Raw genomic sequence first — 17081 nt, 5'->3', positions numbered from 1 at the left:
GTAAAGGGATGGTGACCAGCGAGTCATGATGCCTCACCGAGTCATTCTTTTTCTTTTTTCGGTGCACAAAAATTTGCAATTTATCTTGCATTCCTTAAAATATCTACCATGGCTGATTGTTGGAGATCATCTTTTCAAAAAAAGAAAAAGAATGCGAAAAGAGCAGCTTGGGCGTCTTAATCGTGAGGCATGGTTGTGTCGAAAAATTTGCCTGCTAGACATATTGGCACACACCGTGCAGGCAGAGAGAGAAGAGAGCTGCGTTGCTCACACATCTGTCACTGTGAAGATCTTGACTTTAATCGATCGTGATCCCTAGATAAGAAGTACTGTCTGATAGCCACAGGAACACAGCTTCTGTGAAACTCTTCTTAATAGATGAGCTTGTGCCATCACGGCAGTACAAATAACATTGAATTCACTGAATCTTTATGTACGTCCCTCGCCAAAAGCTTGTCTTGAAAGTCCTTTTGTTTGGCTGTGGCTTGTCGTAAATGATCGTAAATTTTTTGTCGGAACAGTATTTTTCTCTCACACAAATTGGCCAACAATACTTCTTCACGAACCAGCCAACCAAACAGGCTGGCTTGGACTTGGAGAGAGAGAGAGGGGGGGGGGGGGGGGGGGGGGGGGGTGGACAATTCGTGCGTGCAAGTTTCTCATCCACATTCGTCAGGTGTCAGGGCTGTTATGGTCAGATTGATGGTCCGGATAACAAGGGTATCCATATATATTATACGGAAAATTAGATGGTTAAATAAATCAAAAGACACGAAGAAAAACATATCCTCAATGGGATCGTTCACAGCCACACAGGTGCTACATGTAGTGCTTGTGCTGGTGGTACGTAGGTCAACGTCAAGCCGTACACTAGAGGTTAGCAATAATGCATCGCATACAGAGGTTAGCTAGTTTGTGTACGTGCGGTAATGAAGGATAGGAAGACGACGGCAAAGAGAAGCACGCGTCGGTGTCGATCTTTGGGAGTATTCTCGCTAGTTGGGTAGAGGAAACAATCAGATAGTCACAGGCGCGCGGACGGCTCGCATGGCAGCTACAGCTGCTCTGCTCGTCCTGTCATGTGCTGTGTGTGCAAGCAAGAAAACCCGGCCCTGTGGTCCATTCCATCTATATACAATGGCCATCTTTTGAAGCAACAAAAGGATGAAGGAGATGGCGCAAATGATTTCTTCAGTCTACCTAAGAATGGCGTCGTAACTGCAGTTGCCTGTCATCCGATCCGACAAGCACTCTTTCGCCGCGATCGTGATACAGTAATATAGGTTACGAGAAGCTAATGGTAGAGCAAAGATGTAATCTGTTACAGAGCTCAGGAACTTGATACAGAAACTGGTAGAGAAATTTAGTTAGAAAGAAAGCCTGAGACTGTCTCCAACCGCCCGTACCAAAAAACCGGACGCATTCGTTGTTATAGGTCACGCACAGGGAAAAGGTCCCGTACCCAAAACTTCACGTCTCCAACAATGGACGCAACGCTCCATCGCAGGCGGACCTCGCCGGCGGGATCCTCCCTCCCCGGCGAGCTCCGTCCCGGCGCGCTCGGCCCCGGCGCGGGCGCGCTCGGCCCCGGTGAGCTCGGCCCCGGCGCGCTCCGCTCCGGCGAGCTCCGTCCCGGCGCGCTCGGCCCTGGCGAGCTCGGCCCCGGCGCGGGCGAGCTCGGCCCCGGCGACGGTCGTCCCCGAGCTCCGCCTCGGCTCCGGTCGTCCCCGAGCTCGTGGTGGTGGGACCCGCCTGCGTGGAGGAGACGCAAAGGAACGAGAGAGGACGCAAATTTGCGTACCGTGTTTCGTCGGACGCAAAATGGCTACTGTGTTTGGGTAGTCCGTTGGAGATTGATTTTTTCCCGTAAAAGCATTGTGCACTACGCAAAATGCGGATGTGTCACGATTTGGGTACTCCGTTGGAGACAGTATGGGAGAGAGCCACAAGAAGGTTGCAAACTACTGCAATATAGGGGAGCAGAGCAAGCGACTGAAGGAAAGAAAGGGTTCGCGGTCGCGGGCCATATTCTGCTGGTCCATATACGACCTCCTGACTTGGGCACTGGCTGGGCTAGCCAACGTGCTCACCGGGCTCATGACTTAGCTCACAAGGTTCTTTGTTATGGGCTGTCTGTCTGATTTGTTATGGGCTGTCTGTCTGATTTGTTATGGGCTGTCTGTCTGATTTGGGACACCCCCGTACGGGCCATGACTTGGGAAATGTTGTTGCATATTGCCAGTTTCACCCTACCTTTAGCTTCATCGCGTATTTCACGGTGTAGTTGTGTTGGCTGTTGGTTTCTACCAGCCTAGTCAGTAAAAATTCAGTTCTTAGAAGCACAACCTGTTCAGAATAACTAATAAGAGAGCAGAATTTAAATTAAAAAGCAAGACTACGATACCAATTGCTATATTAGTGATCTTAAAATAGTTCTAGTGGTGGTTGCTAAGCTCTCGTGTGCTACTTTTGATGCTTCATTGTAGCAATAATATTTATATTTACTACCATTGCTGCTAATGTTGCGACCACTATAAATGCTATTTAGTACCATGACGAGAACAAGACACTATAAGAGGGTGTTAGTCGTTTTGTTCTTGTCACGTTTCATTTGTGCTCTTCAATATATTCAATATAGATATGTGCTACTTCTGCAGGCTTTTTACTAAAGCGACTACAATTGCTCCTTATTAAATGCAGGGAGCTGTAGCTATATCCAAACAGGCCTAAAATACTTTGGTTTCTAAATATAATGTAAGAGACTAAGTAACGAGGCTTTGGTCTGTGAGGACTTTATTATATACATACTCTCTCCGTCCCTAAATAATTGTCGCTTTTAGTTTTTGTGCCGTAAGTTCGACTGGATTTATCGAAAATACGTGCAACATTTATATCATTAAATAAATTTATTATAAAAATACTAATGATATTAATTTGGTATCATAAATATTAGTGTTTTTTATATATATTTAGTCAAAGTTGTATTCCGAGAAGCGAAAATGATAGTTATTTAGGAACCGAGGGAGTACCTATTTAGTTAATTTGTACTATATATATATATATATATATATATATATATATATATATATATATATATATATATATATATATATATTTAGTAGCCAGCTACAAAATAAGTTAATCCATAGCCACCTCCATTTACGATAATTTTATATACTAATTTACGATAATGTCAATATGTATTCACGATAGTTGGTTTCTATAATAACTCCATTTACGATAATGTGGCTATAGAATAAGTTATTCTATAGCCAGCTGCAGAATAGCCTTACGAGAGTATATTTAGTAGTCAGCTATAAAATAAGTTATTCTGTAGCCATCTCAATTTACGATAATTTTATATACTAATTTACGATAATGTCAATACAGATTTACGATAGTTGGGTTACTATATACATGGGGATATTTACCATAATGTTATAGTAAAACACTTAGTAAGGAGTTACTATAATCTCGTAAATTAACATAGTACTTATCGTAACTCAAAGTGGCTATAGAATAAGTTATTTTGTAGCCAGCTTAGTTCTATATATATATATAACTACTGTTCTGCAGCTGGCCAGAGAATAACTTATTCTGTGGCCACTTTGAGTTACGATAGTTACTATATTAATTTATGAGACTACAATAACTCTTACTAAGTGATTTGCTATAACATTATGGTAAATATCACTGTGAGTTGTAGTAACACGAGTATCGTAAATGCATATTCATGTTATCGTAAATTGGTACAAACATTATCGTAAATCAAGGTGGCTATAGAATAAGTTATTCTATAGCCAGTTATAGAATAGCCTTACCCTATATATATATGAGGTGGTGTATCTTGCGAGAAATGTCTGGTGTGTGTGACAAATGAGAACTGCCAGGTATGGTATTGGACACTGCAGTGGCACTCGGTAATTCACTGTTGGGTGTACACTGATCCCGCAGTGGTGTCATCAGCGCCACTGCCGGGTCATGGCACAAACCAACAGTGTCACTCACCATATCACTATCGGTTGATTATCAGATCCGATAGTGATAGTCACGAATATCACTGTCGGTTTCATATCAGAACCGGTAGTGTTGTGCCTTTTTATCACTGCTTGGTCGACCACCCGACATTGAACCTCATCTACCGATTAGTCTTTGTCGACATGGATTCTGGTAGTGATGGGGCCTTCTGACCCGGCAGCAGATCTAGCATAGTGTTTGTTGTTTTTTAGGGTATACCATTAGAAATATTTGTTGTTTTTGAGGCTATAACATTAGGCTAATCTCAGTGGAGAGTTTCATGACATAGTTATCAAGACTGTCACGTCAGCTTTTGTGTTGATAACTATGACAACATGTTTCATCTAGATAAAACTCTATAAAACTCTCTTTATCTCTCTCTATATAATTAACATGTGAAGTTATCAAATCTGTTGATGTGTCTGAAAGGATCAAGATGCCCAAGAGGGAGGGGAGAATTGGGCTAATTCTAAATTTCTTTGCAATAATTAAATCATACGGTTAGCCCAATTAACCCCTTATGCCTAGAAGGTGTTTCTAAATGTTCTACCGCACAAAAGACTTACAACCTAAGTTCCAATCCTACTCTAGTATGGCAATTCTATGAATATAAAAACAAGTATTGAATTGCTCAAAGTAAATGCTCAAAATAAGTGCTCAAAGTAAATAGAGAAGGAGGAACGCGGCGATATTTTGCCGAGGTATCGGAGAGTCGCCACTCCCCACTAGTCCTCGTTGGAGCACCCGCGCAAGGGTGTAGCTCCCCCTTGATCCGCGCAAGGATCAAGTGCTCTCTACGGGTTGATTCTTCGACACTCCGTCACGGTGAATCATCCACAACCGCTCACAACTTGAGTTGGGTCATCCACAAGCTCTCCGGATGATTACTGTTGACACAAAATGTGACACACTGTGCCTCACACACAGCAAGCCGGAAAGCGTGGCTTCAATCGGGTCCCCGGGTGCTTCGTGATCCGGAAATGTGCCAGTTAGTTTGACCTAAAAAAAACTAACAAGGGATAAAATAGTTAAATGTCAAACCGGAACATGTCGAGTGAGACCAGACAGTTCCATATATACGGCCCTGAAGCCACTTACAACGACATACAGCTATAGGAAGCTGTCTGCCAACAAGTTTATAAACTATTCAGCTAATCGTAAGATGAACACACGTAAAGATCCGATTGCCGAATGCATGTGCATGGGAAGACATGTTTGAACAAGTGAAATTAATTATGAGTTAATGCATAACCAAGCTCAGCAGTCCAGCCGAGTTGGGGTCCATGAAGAAGGAACATGCAAATAAACACGATTAAACTAATCTAAAACCTGCATCTGCCGCACGACACCTAGTTTCGTTAAAGCTTAAACGTAATTAACATGCATGAACCCACGACATGTGACAATCTAGATTAAAATAATTCAGCCATTATGAGCATGTTATCTATTTGCAAAGGTAATATGAAAAGCAATGATCATTGAAGCGCGAATAAAACCATAAGAGAGGGCCGAACAATATCAATCTAGATTGGGCAGAAGTGTGTTACAAATATATAAAATATTTAAAACATGCAACACAGGATAACTTAATGAATCTATTTAGATTTTGCCGTATCTAATAGAGCCGATAACTGTCTTGCTTTCACTAAGCATATTGAGCAAACGCCTGCCGCACGGTATCTACTCATAAACAAAGCATAAGCAAAGACTTCTTGATTGTCAAGCAAAGATCCGCCGCACGATCATTGAAAACAAACAAGACTACTTGCATCATGTCTAAATCCACCGCATGATACTAAATATGATAACAAGGTTGTCGGAACTTACGGAGGTCGGCGGATCGATGACTCCTCTCGAAGAACTCGACGACACGACAAAAGGACTCGAAAGTTGGCACGGGGCCGGTTGTATTGATTTGGTTGTGAACCCCTATTACAATGGTCGAGGGTCAATATTTATACCCTAGACAAAACACGAGTCCTAAAAGACTACGATTTACAAAAGAACTCTTAAACAAACTTGGAAACTACGATTCCTTGCCCTAAACTCTCAGAGTCCTTTATTATTACAACTTTCATCTTTTCGATCGGCTTTGCCTGCCATCTTCTGCTTTCCTAAATGGAGTCACCACCTTCTGAAGTAACCGACTGCACAAGCATTTAGCCGACCGCTCATTTTGTTTGCCGAATATCCTTCTTCCCGCATGTGGGTCCACCTATCATCCTCCAAAGTCGACCAAAATCCAGTGTTAACACATGCCCCCTCAATTTCGGGATAAAAGTTGTTTTATTCTGAAATTGACCACAAGCTCCTTCTTCCTCCTAGGTCAGCACCGTTCAACACCGCAGCCGCTGTCCAAAAAAATTCAAGCTTTCAGCGCAACCTCGGACCCACTTCGAATCTTCAATGGCGACCCAGGATGAAATTCCAGAGGTAAACTTCACTTATATTCGGCAATTTCCACTTGATCTTCCCGTTCTTCTTTTGGCTTATTCCTCTTTGATTTCAATCACCCTTTAAAGGAATACAAGAATCAGATTTTGATCCCTTATGCTGCCAACCTCGATTCCTATTTCCTCGGCCCAATGGGAAATCCTGACCCTTTTGAAATTATCGAGAAGGAAACCCAAAGAATCCCTTTCAAATCTAGGATCACCTTGCCAAACCGATGGCCAAACACGTTCAAGAATTGGCCATTTCCCCCAATCGCTGGATGGTGGAATTGGTACAGGAGAATGCTGGAGAAAAGTAGCAGCCACTAGGAAAGTCAAGACATCAGTCATTGTCTGGAATTATCCTTAGCAGAAACACCCAGAAACGATTCCCTTTTGATAGCAGCTTCCCATTTTTGGTCTGACACCATTAATGCCTTCATCTTCGGCCATGGTATGATGACCATCACTCTAGCCGACGTGTTCATGATGACTGGCTTGAACGTGTCACTACCAGTATACCCTCATAAGTACAAGAGCAAAAGTAATCAAAGAGCCGTCAGCTCTGGATGTGGATGGGTCAAATACATCCAGAACTACATGAATGCATCTGGCACCATTTCTGACAAAGAGTTGAAAGCCTTCATGAATATGTGGCTATGCAGATTCATCTTCTGTGGAAAATCCAATGAACCAACTCTGAATCACATGGTGATGGCTGAAGACTTAGCTGCAGGCACTCAGATCCCACTAGGCAAATATCTCTTAGGGTCTGTTTATCATATGATGCATTAGATTACTCTTCAGATGCGCCAAGGTGGAGAAATCTCTTGTGTGAATGGTCCCTGGTGGCTAATTCAAATGTGGCTCCAGCTATACATGCATCAGATAACCCCTGTGAGCCTCTTCAATCTAAGTTTTCCTTTAGTTAACTATGCTGAAGGCAGTACAGCAAAGGTTAAGGCTTGTCAGACTTATGGGGAAGCAGCATCATCTATCAGCATTGACATAGACATTGGTCATTTCTTCAAGCTGTTTTTCAAAGGATTCGGCAATGTACTCTGGTTCCCTTACAGAGAAAATGAAAATTTGACTTTGCCCTGCAAGTTTAGCTATGAAATTGGTTGTTCAGGTCAAGAATCCACGGAGATCTTTAACTCCTTTATCAAACCTTGCACTCTGCCAGCCGAATTTCATCATGGGAGGTTAGTGTAGTCCACCTATGAATTCTACTATCCAAATATGGTGGCCAGACAATTAGGATATGGCCAGCTGCCCCCAAGATTCCTCTTCTCAACAATCATAAAGTCAAGGGAAGTAATAACAGAAAGAATGGAAGCCAAGAAAATCTTTGAATTAGGATGGGAATTGCCAACATACGAACCATCTCCATTTGGGCTAATAGATGTTGCTCATCCCTTCTTTGTCTCTTGGTGGCAAGAATGACATGCTCATATCTTCAATATATCAGTTCATCCTTTATGCAAAAACTTGCAGCCCGATTTTACTTCTGATAGTGAGGTAATTTCATTATGCTCATCATTTCCTGCTCTTGAATTCACTTCTTATTTTAACATCTGGTTATGCACAGGATCTTGAGTCTACTCCCCCTGCCGAAGCAATCCAGTACTATTCGGCTATCTTGTGCTAAAGGCGATATGAACAATATCGGCTATTCTCAGTTTTATTTTTTAGGCTAAAGGCGATTTCCCTTTTATCGACTTTTCTGATCTACGTTCATGAACCAACCTCAACACTGGGGTAATATTTCTTAAGAAATCTTCCATTGATAGCTTTGGTAAACTCCTCCCCAAATAAAGTCTTCAATATGTATGCATTGTCAGGTACACATTCTACTATTCGGAAAGGACCTTCCCAATTTGGAGACCATTTGCCGAACGCTCTATCCTTTGTTCCAACTGGCAATATAGTTTTCCAAACCAAGTCTCCTTCTGCGAATTGCTTCAGCCTAACCCTTTTGTTATAATACTTGGCAACGCGTATTTTATTTTTCTCAATATTTTCCAATGCCTTGAGACGAATCAAATGTAAATCTTCCAATTCATCCATCATCAGATTCTTATAATCTTCTTCTACCAATTCTTCCTGTAACACAACTCGCCTTGAACCTGACCGTAATTCCCATGGTAATACAGCATGATGCCCATAAACCAGTTCATAGGGAGACGTTTGAGTGGACCCATGACAAGCCATTCGGTAAGCCCACAATGCTTCATTAAGAACCAAGTGCCATCTCCTTGGTTTTTCATCAATCTTCTTCTGGATGATTTTAATCATAATCTTATTTGATGCTTCTGCCTGACCATTAGCTTGTGCATAATAAGGAGAAGAATTATACAACTTAATCCCCATTTCTTTGGCAAAATCATAGAATTCTGAAGAAGTAAACTGAGTTCCTTGATCAGTTGTTATAGTTTGAGGAATCCCGAATCTGTGAATTATATGTTCCTTAACAAAACTGATCATATTTTCTAACGTTACCTTCTTCAAAGGGATAGCTTCAACCCACTTGGTGAAATAATCCGTGGCCAAGAGTACAAATTTGTGTCCCTTACTAGAAGGAGGATTGATCTGACCAATTAAATCTATACCCCATCCTCTGAACGGCCAAGGCTTGATTATGGGATTCATAGCAGACGCTGGAACTTTTTGAATATTGCCGAATTTTTGACAATTGTGACACCCTTTGTAATATTCAAAACAATCCTCCAACATAGTCAGCCAAAAATAACCAGTTCTCCTAATTATCCACTTCATCCGATAAGCTGACTGGTGTGCACCACACAATCCTTCGTGAACCTCATACATCACTTTCTTGGCCTCTTCTTGACTTAAACATTTGAGCAATACTCCATCGATGGACTTGTAATATAACTGATCATCAAGGAACACAAATTTGAGAGCTTTGTACCTGAGTTTTCGGGAAACTTTTTGAGATGGACCTTTTAGATAATTGGTAATTTCGTATCTCCAATCACCATCTACTTGATCAGTATTTAAAACACCTTCTTCTATAGCAAAAACTTCCCGACTCTCTCGATATCCAGAAGCAGCTTGAGCTAACTTATTTGCTTCTTCATTGTACTCTCTAGGGATATGATGCAAGGTTACTACCAGAAAATTCTTCAAAAGTTCTCTACACTCCTCATAATATTCTCTTAACACATTGTTCTTGCATTCATACTGACCACTCAGTTGATTAATCACCAACTCAGAATCCCCAAAGATTTCAACAGCAACGGCCTTTACTTCTGTAAGAAGCCGAAGCCCTCTAAGCAACGCTTCATACTCTGCCTAATTATTAGTAACATGAAATCCAATAGGAACCGCATACTCAAAAGTTTTTCCTTGTGGGGAAATCAAGAGAATACCAGCACCACCACCTTTGTTACAAGATGATCCATCGAAGAACAAGGCCCAAGGCACAATGCTTATCGCCTCAACAGAAAGATCCCGATGTTGGGTAATAAAATCGGCAATAATTTGACCTTTTACCGCCTTTGCCGATTCGTACCTTAAATTAAATTCTGACAATGCTAAAATCCATTTGCCAATTCTTCCATTCAAAATTGGCATTGATAGCATATGTTTGATTACATCAAAACTAAAAACTACCACGCATTCGGCATTCAACAAATAGTGCCGAAATTTGGTACATGAGTAATACACACACAAGCAAAGTTTTTCTGTAGCCGAATACCTTATTTTCGGGTCTAGCAGCTTTCGGCTAAGATAAGCTATGACTCTTTCTTTTTCTTCAAATTCTTGCATAAGGGCCGATCCTATCGTTAGGCTATCGGCCGCCACATACAACTTAAAAGGCTTGTCAAGTTGTGGAGGTACCAGCACAGGTGGTGCCTTCATATATTGCTTGATCTCATCAAAAGCCTTTTGTTGTATGTCACCCCATACAAATTTTTTATCCTTCTTGAGCTTTAATAAAGGAGAAAAGGGTAAAACTCTCTCTGATAGATTGGATATGAATCTTCTTACAAAGTTGATTTTGCCTAACAATGATTGTAATTCTGTGAGATTGGTTGGCGGCACAACTTTGTCTATTGCTTCCATGCTCTTTTTCCCAACTTCAATTCCTCCTTTATGAACTAAAAATCCCAAAAACTCACCAGCCGAAACTCCAAAGGCACATTTGTTTGGATTCATCTTCAAGCCATGCTTTCTTGTGCACTCCAGAGTCTTTCTTAAATCGGCTAAATGTCCTTCATGATTTCTAGACTTGACCACTACATCATCGATGTAGATCTCTACAATCTTGCCGATCAGCTCGTGAAAAATATAATTCATAGCTCTTTGATAAGTTGCACCGGCATTCTTTAACCCAAATGTCATGACTATCCATTCAAACAAACCAATATGACCAGGACATCTGAAGGCCATTTTTGAAATATCTTCCATTGCCATAAAAATTTGATTATAGCCAGCATTACCATCCATAAAACTAATGACTTCATAACCTGCTGCTGCATCTACTAGTAAATCGGCAACTGGTATTGGGTAACCATCCATGGGAGTGGCCTTATTAAGATTTCTGAAATCTATGCAAACCCTCATTTTTCCATTTTTCTTGTATACCGGTACTATATTTGAAATCCACTCTGCATACTTGCATGGCCGAATGAAGTTTGCTTCTATTAATCTTTCAACCTCCTTCTTCACATCGGCCAATACCTCCTCTTTGTATATCTTCCGTGGAGGTTGTTTGTAAGGACGAAATCCAGGTTTAATGGGTAATCGATGCTCAACAATGGAACGATCCAATCCAAGCATTTCCATGTAATCCCAAGCAAAACAATCTTTAAACTCTTTCAACAGATCTATCAACTTTGATTTATATTCTGGGTCTAACTTTGCACTAATATACATCGGCCTTGGCTTAGAACCATCACCAACATCAATTTCTTCCAACTTATCAGCCGACATAAAACCACGTCCCAACTTTCCTTTGTTGCCATCGACAGGATTTCCCATTAAAAATTACTATGAGAGCCGACTGCTTGGATTGGCTGTTGGCCCTCGCTGAAAACATTTACAGGACCTTCTTTCCACACTTTTCCAGAGAAACAATCGACGCCTTCATATTCCCAGTAGGTAGATTCTGTGGCAGCAACACTTACCGAATCATCAGCATGTACAACTTCAACGTCATCTCCAATCCATTGAATGAGAATTTGATGCATGGTTGAAGGAATGCAGCAATTAGCATGGATCCAATCTCTGCCCAAGAGTAGACTATATGCCCCCTTGCCATCAATGACAAAAAAGGTAGTAATAAGAGTTTTTGACCCAATAGTCAGCTCGACATGGATAGCACCTCGGGTATCGGAAGGGTTGCCAGCAAAGTCTCTAAGCACCATGTCAGTTTTCAACAATTCTTCATTAGTCATCCCAAGCTTTCTGAAGGTAGTATAAGGCATGATATTGATAGCAGCCCCTCCATCAACAAACATCTTAGTTAAAGGCTTGCCATTGATATATCCCTTTAAATAGAGTGGTCTCAAGTGACGATTCTTGATTGGTTTGTCAAAAACAGCCTGCTGTGTTAATACAAGCTGAGCCATCAAATCCTGACATTCACTTTCATCAAAATCAGAGTACACCTCTTCTTGGACATCTTGGCTTTCGGGAGCTATAAACTCTGATGGGAGGAAGAAAGCCATGCAAGCATCAGCCGAAGGACCACATCCATCAGGCTTCTTCTTAGGACGCCATATTTGCTTTGTTTCGGTAACTTCCTTTTTCAACTCCCTATTCCTCAACCGTTGAACTCTTCTTTTCTGACTTTTCCTCAGGCCTGGAGGACACCACTGTCCTTTTTGCCATACGTATCTATAGGAATCAGCTTCTTCATCATGCACCCTATCATGAATCCAACCTTGACCTGCAAATCTTTTCCTTTGCTGATTCTCAAAATCATCTATTTTTAAGCGCCGATCATCTTCAGGAACCTTTGTTCCAAGTCTTTCATAGACGGGATGGCGGTTGACTCGAGATTGCCTATACTCGGAGTACTGAGCACTATACTCCGAACAATTATTTCTAGTAGGCAACCTCAAGCCTTCATTCCAACAATGCCTAAAGAATGAACAACCCCAATGAGACTGCTCCTGTTCTGTCATGTATTCTTCTTGCTCCCTTCGATATACCTCTTCCTCATACCTCCGGCATTCTTCCATAAACCATTGCTTCTTATAGTATTCCTTCTCTTGCTCTCTCTGCCACTTGTTTAGCAAAATACGTGATGTAACTCTAGGTTTGGAAGTTTGACCTTTCTCGGTTCGACTATTCTGAAACCAAACTCGTTGCTGCAGCTCTCTACTGGTGACTTGCCGATCCGGGTCAACAGCACTACTTTTCTTTGCTCTATCAGAAGTCAACACCTTCATCTTGCCTTTACCTTTGAGATCATTGGCAGAGACCATATTCACAGAGAAAGAAATCATATTTTGTGGAAAAGGCTGATCATCAATTCTCATCTTGCCATCAAACTTCAAATGTCCCTCTTGGATAGCTTTCTAGATTCGTATTCTGAACACTCGGCAATCATTGATAGAGTGAGAATTAGTGTTATGGAAGCCACAATACTTTTTGTCTTTCACTCCTTCAGGACGTAGCATGGGATGTCCTTCTGGCAGCTTGATGCGTCCTTCCTTCATCAATAATGCAAAAAGCCTGTCTGCCTTAGTAACATCAAAATCATAGGTTCCCTTTTGTTGTTTCAACCAGCGTTGACTAATTTGAGTAGGCTCCTTTGCCTAATTCAACTCAGCTGCAGCTATCTCATCTTCATCAATATACTCAGTCGCTTCCTCCAGAAAACCTTGATACACCTCATTAGTGGCATTGTTCTTCTAAAAGCGATTATCTCTCCTGAATCCTTGGGCCTGATTACTCATAGCTGCTAAACGCTGTGCAAGTTGGCCAAGATCATCAAACTCCATGCCGAACAACTTCTCCCTGATATTCGGCAACATTCCTGCTATAGCTATTCCAGGTAGTTGATCATCTGGTAAATTTAGAGAATAACACATATTCTTGGTCTCCCTAAATCTGCGAAGATATTCCAATGGTGTCTCATTTGTTCTCATCCTCAGACTCATGAGATTGACCAACTTCTTCTCATTAGTACCCGTGTAGAAATATGAATGAAACTTCTGCTCTAGCTCTGCCCATGTACCAATGGAATGAGCTGGTAAAGACGTGAACCACATGAAAGCTGGTCCTGTAAGAGATAAAGGAAAATATCGAATCCTCCAAGCTTCATCTGAAGCAGCTTCTCCAAGCTGCATTAAGTACCGACTGACGTGCTCTATGGTACTAGTATCATCTTGACCAGAAAACTTGGTCAAATCTGTTGGAGGCTTCACCCTTGGAGGTAACACCACTCTGTTGTACCACTCTGGATAAGGAGACTTGTATGAATAGGATTGATTTTTTGGCTTCAAGCCGAACTGATTCTGCATCATATCAGCCATCCTGTGCATCAAAACATCAATGCCTGAATCCTGATTTCCTTGTACTTGCACTCCAGAAGGCAATCCTGAAACACTCCTATACCCTAGATTTGGCACAGCATTGATAGCATTGTAATCAGTAAATTCTTGATACCCATCTCCATACATATTCTTCTGCAATCTGTTTGATGCTGGAGAAACTCTATAAGCTGAAGGTGGCACTTCTCCTGTGGTACCAAATGTCACCTGGCCATAGGTGGGATGTGATTGCTTTTCAGTGTGAGTCAATCCACCTATATTTGAAGTCGATGCTCCTTCTTTTCTAATAGGCTTCTCTTGATGCTTTGGAACATTGAAAAGTGTCGGTCCACTGAGTGGGCCAACATTTTCTTCAAAGTATTTATCAACCATTGGACCAAAAGTACTGATCATGATTGCCCAAAAGGTATTCAGAAAAGCTGTGTGATGGTTTGTCATGGTTTCTCCCATAGCTTTATAAACCAGGGCTGCCATCTTCTGAGCATCCTCCTCTTCAGTGTAATCAGTTTGATGTGGAAGAAGAACCATTGGCATTGACTGCTTTTGAAACACTTTGTTGCTCTTGTTTTTTGAAAAAGACATCAAACACTTCCGTTGGTATTGCTCACATGCTTGTAGCACTAAATCCCTGTAATTATCTGGCAATTCTGCCATGCTCACATCCAGAACATGATCATTGTTGATCTCAGACGCCATCTTGAACTAACAGATTGTCCCACCGAGCGTGCCAAAAAGTGTGTTGACACAAAATGTGACACACTGTGCCTCACACACAGCAAGCCAGAAAGCGTGGCTTCAATCGGGTCCCCGGGTGCTTCGTGATCCGGAAACGTGCCAGTCAGTTTGACCTAAAAAAAACTAACAAGGGATAAAACAGTTAAATGCCAAACCGGAACATGTCGGGTGAGACCAGACAGTTCCATATATACGGCCCTGAAGCCACTTACAACGACATACAGCTATAGGAAGCTGTCTGCCAACAAGTTTATAAACCATTCAGCTAATCGTAAGATGAACACACGTAAAGATCTGATTGCCAAATGCATGTGCATGGGAAGACATGTTTGAACAAGTGAAATTAATTATGAGTTAATGCATAACCAAGCTCAGTAGTCCAGCCGAGTTGGGGTCCATGAAGAAGGAACATGCAAATAAACACGATTAAACTAATCTAAAACCTACATCTGCTGCACGACACCTAGTTTCGTTAAAGCTTAAACATAATTAACATGCATGAACCTACGACATGTGACAATCTAGATTAAAATAATTCAGCCATTATGAGCATGTTATCTATTTGCAAAGGTAATATGAAAAGCAATGATCATTGAAGCGCGAATAAAACCATAAGAGAGGGCCGAACAATATCAATCTAGATTGGGCAGAAGTTTGTTACAAATATATAAAATATTTAAAACATGCAACACAGGATAACTTAATGAATCTATTTAGATTTTGCCGTATCTAATAGAGCCGATAACTGTCTTGCTTTCACTAAGCTATTGAGCAAACGCCTGCCGCACGGTATCTACTCATAAACAAAGCATAAGCAAAGACTTCTTGATTGTCAAGCAAAGATCTGCCGCACGATCATTGAAAACAAACAAGACTACTTGCATCACGTCTAAATCCACCGCATGATACTAAACATGATAACAAGGTTGTCGGAACTTACGGAGGTCGACGGATCGATGACTCCTCTCGAAGAACTCGACGACACGACAAAAGGACTCGAAAGTTGGCACGGGGCCGGTTGTATTGATTTGGTTGTGAACCCCTATTACAATGGTCGAGGGTCAATATTTATACCCTAGATAAAACACGAGTCCTAAAAGACTACGATTTACAAAGGAACTCTTAAACAAACTTGGAAACTACGATTCCTTGCCCTAAACTCTCAGAGTCCTTTATTATTACAACTTTCATCTTTTCGATCGGCTTTGCCTGCCATCTTCTGCTTTCCCAAATGGAGTCACCACCTTCTGAAGTAACCGACTGCACAAGCATTTAGCCGACCGCTCGTTTTGTTTGCCGAATATCCTTCTTCCCGCATGCGGGTCCACCTGTCATCCTCCAAAGTCGACCAAAATCCAGTGTTAACAATTACCAAGCTCCCAATCACCACCAAGCCATCTAGGTGATGGCGATCACCATGAGTAACAAGCATGAACTCTCACTTGACCACGACAAGCCTAATGAGAAGGGTGGATGCACACTTTGCTACTCTTAATCTCACTAATGAAGGCTCTCTTTGGGATTCTCAAATCTCAATCACCTCACTAGAACCTTGCTCTTCTTGGCACTCTCTAAGGTGTTTCTCAGCTATTGGAATAAGCAAAAGTACCCCCACACACAAGTAGAGGTGGTATTTATAACATGAGCTGAAAAACAAACCGTTATGTGCCTCTGCGGGGTGACCGGACGCTCCGGTCATGTTGACCGGACGCTCCGGTCAGTACACCCCGAACTCCAGTGTTTACAGTGTGACTGGACGCTGGCCAGCGTCCAGTCAGCACTGACCAGACACGTCCGGTCATGATTTTCCCTCTCTGGAACCTTACTGGAGTCGACCGAATGTAGGCTCTCAGCGTCCGGTCACTTCACCTCTCAGCGTCCGGTCATACCAGACGATTTCACCTTGGTCAAATGAACTGACCGGACTCTGCGCCAGCGTCCAGTCAACCCGGAACCAGCGTCTGGTCAGTAGTTGACCCTCCATTCACTTACAACTCTGAATGAAGTTTGCTCCATTGGATCTAAGGGCTGTTTTGGAGCTACCTAGTGCTAGTTTTAACAAGTGTGCACCACACCTAACTCACTAGACTCACCTAGGTCAAGCTACCCGTCCATACCCCCTTTATAGTATGGCCAAAGGAAAAACAAAGTCCTAAACTACTCTAAGTGTCTCTTCAACTCCACTCGACACTTAGAACTAGTCCATCCTTAACCTTGTCGTCCAGCCTTTGAAAACCGAAACAATTTCCATCATAGAGGCATGACCACCTTGATTGCCCAATCGATCTCCATTACTATGACCTAACTTAATTGCCTCTGCAAAACATACATTAGTCACAGTAATCACGTATTGTCATTAATCACCAAA

Source organism: Miscanthus floridulus, chromosome 1 (genome assembly GCF_019320115.1).
Source record: "Miscanthus floridulus cultivar M001 chromosome 1, ASM1932011v1, whole genome shotgun sequence".
In the NCBI taxonomy this organism is placed as follows: Eukaryota; Viridiplantae; Streptophyta; class Magnoliopsida; order Poales; family Poaceae; genus Miscanthus; species Miscanthus floridulus.
This window is presented reverse-complemented; position numbering follows the sequence as displayed.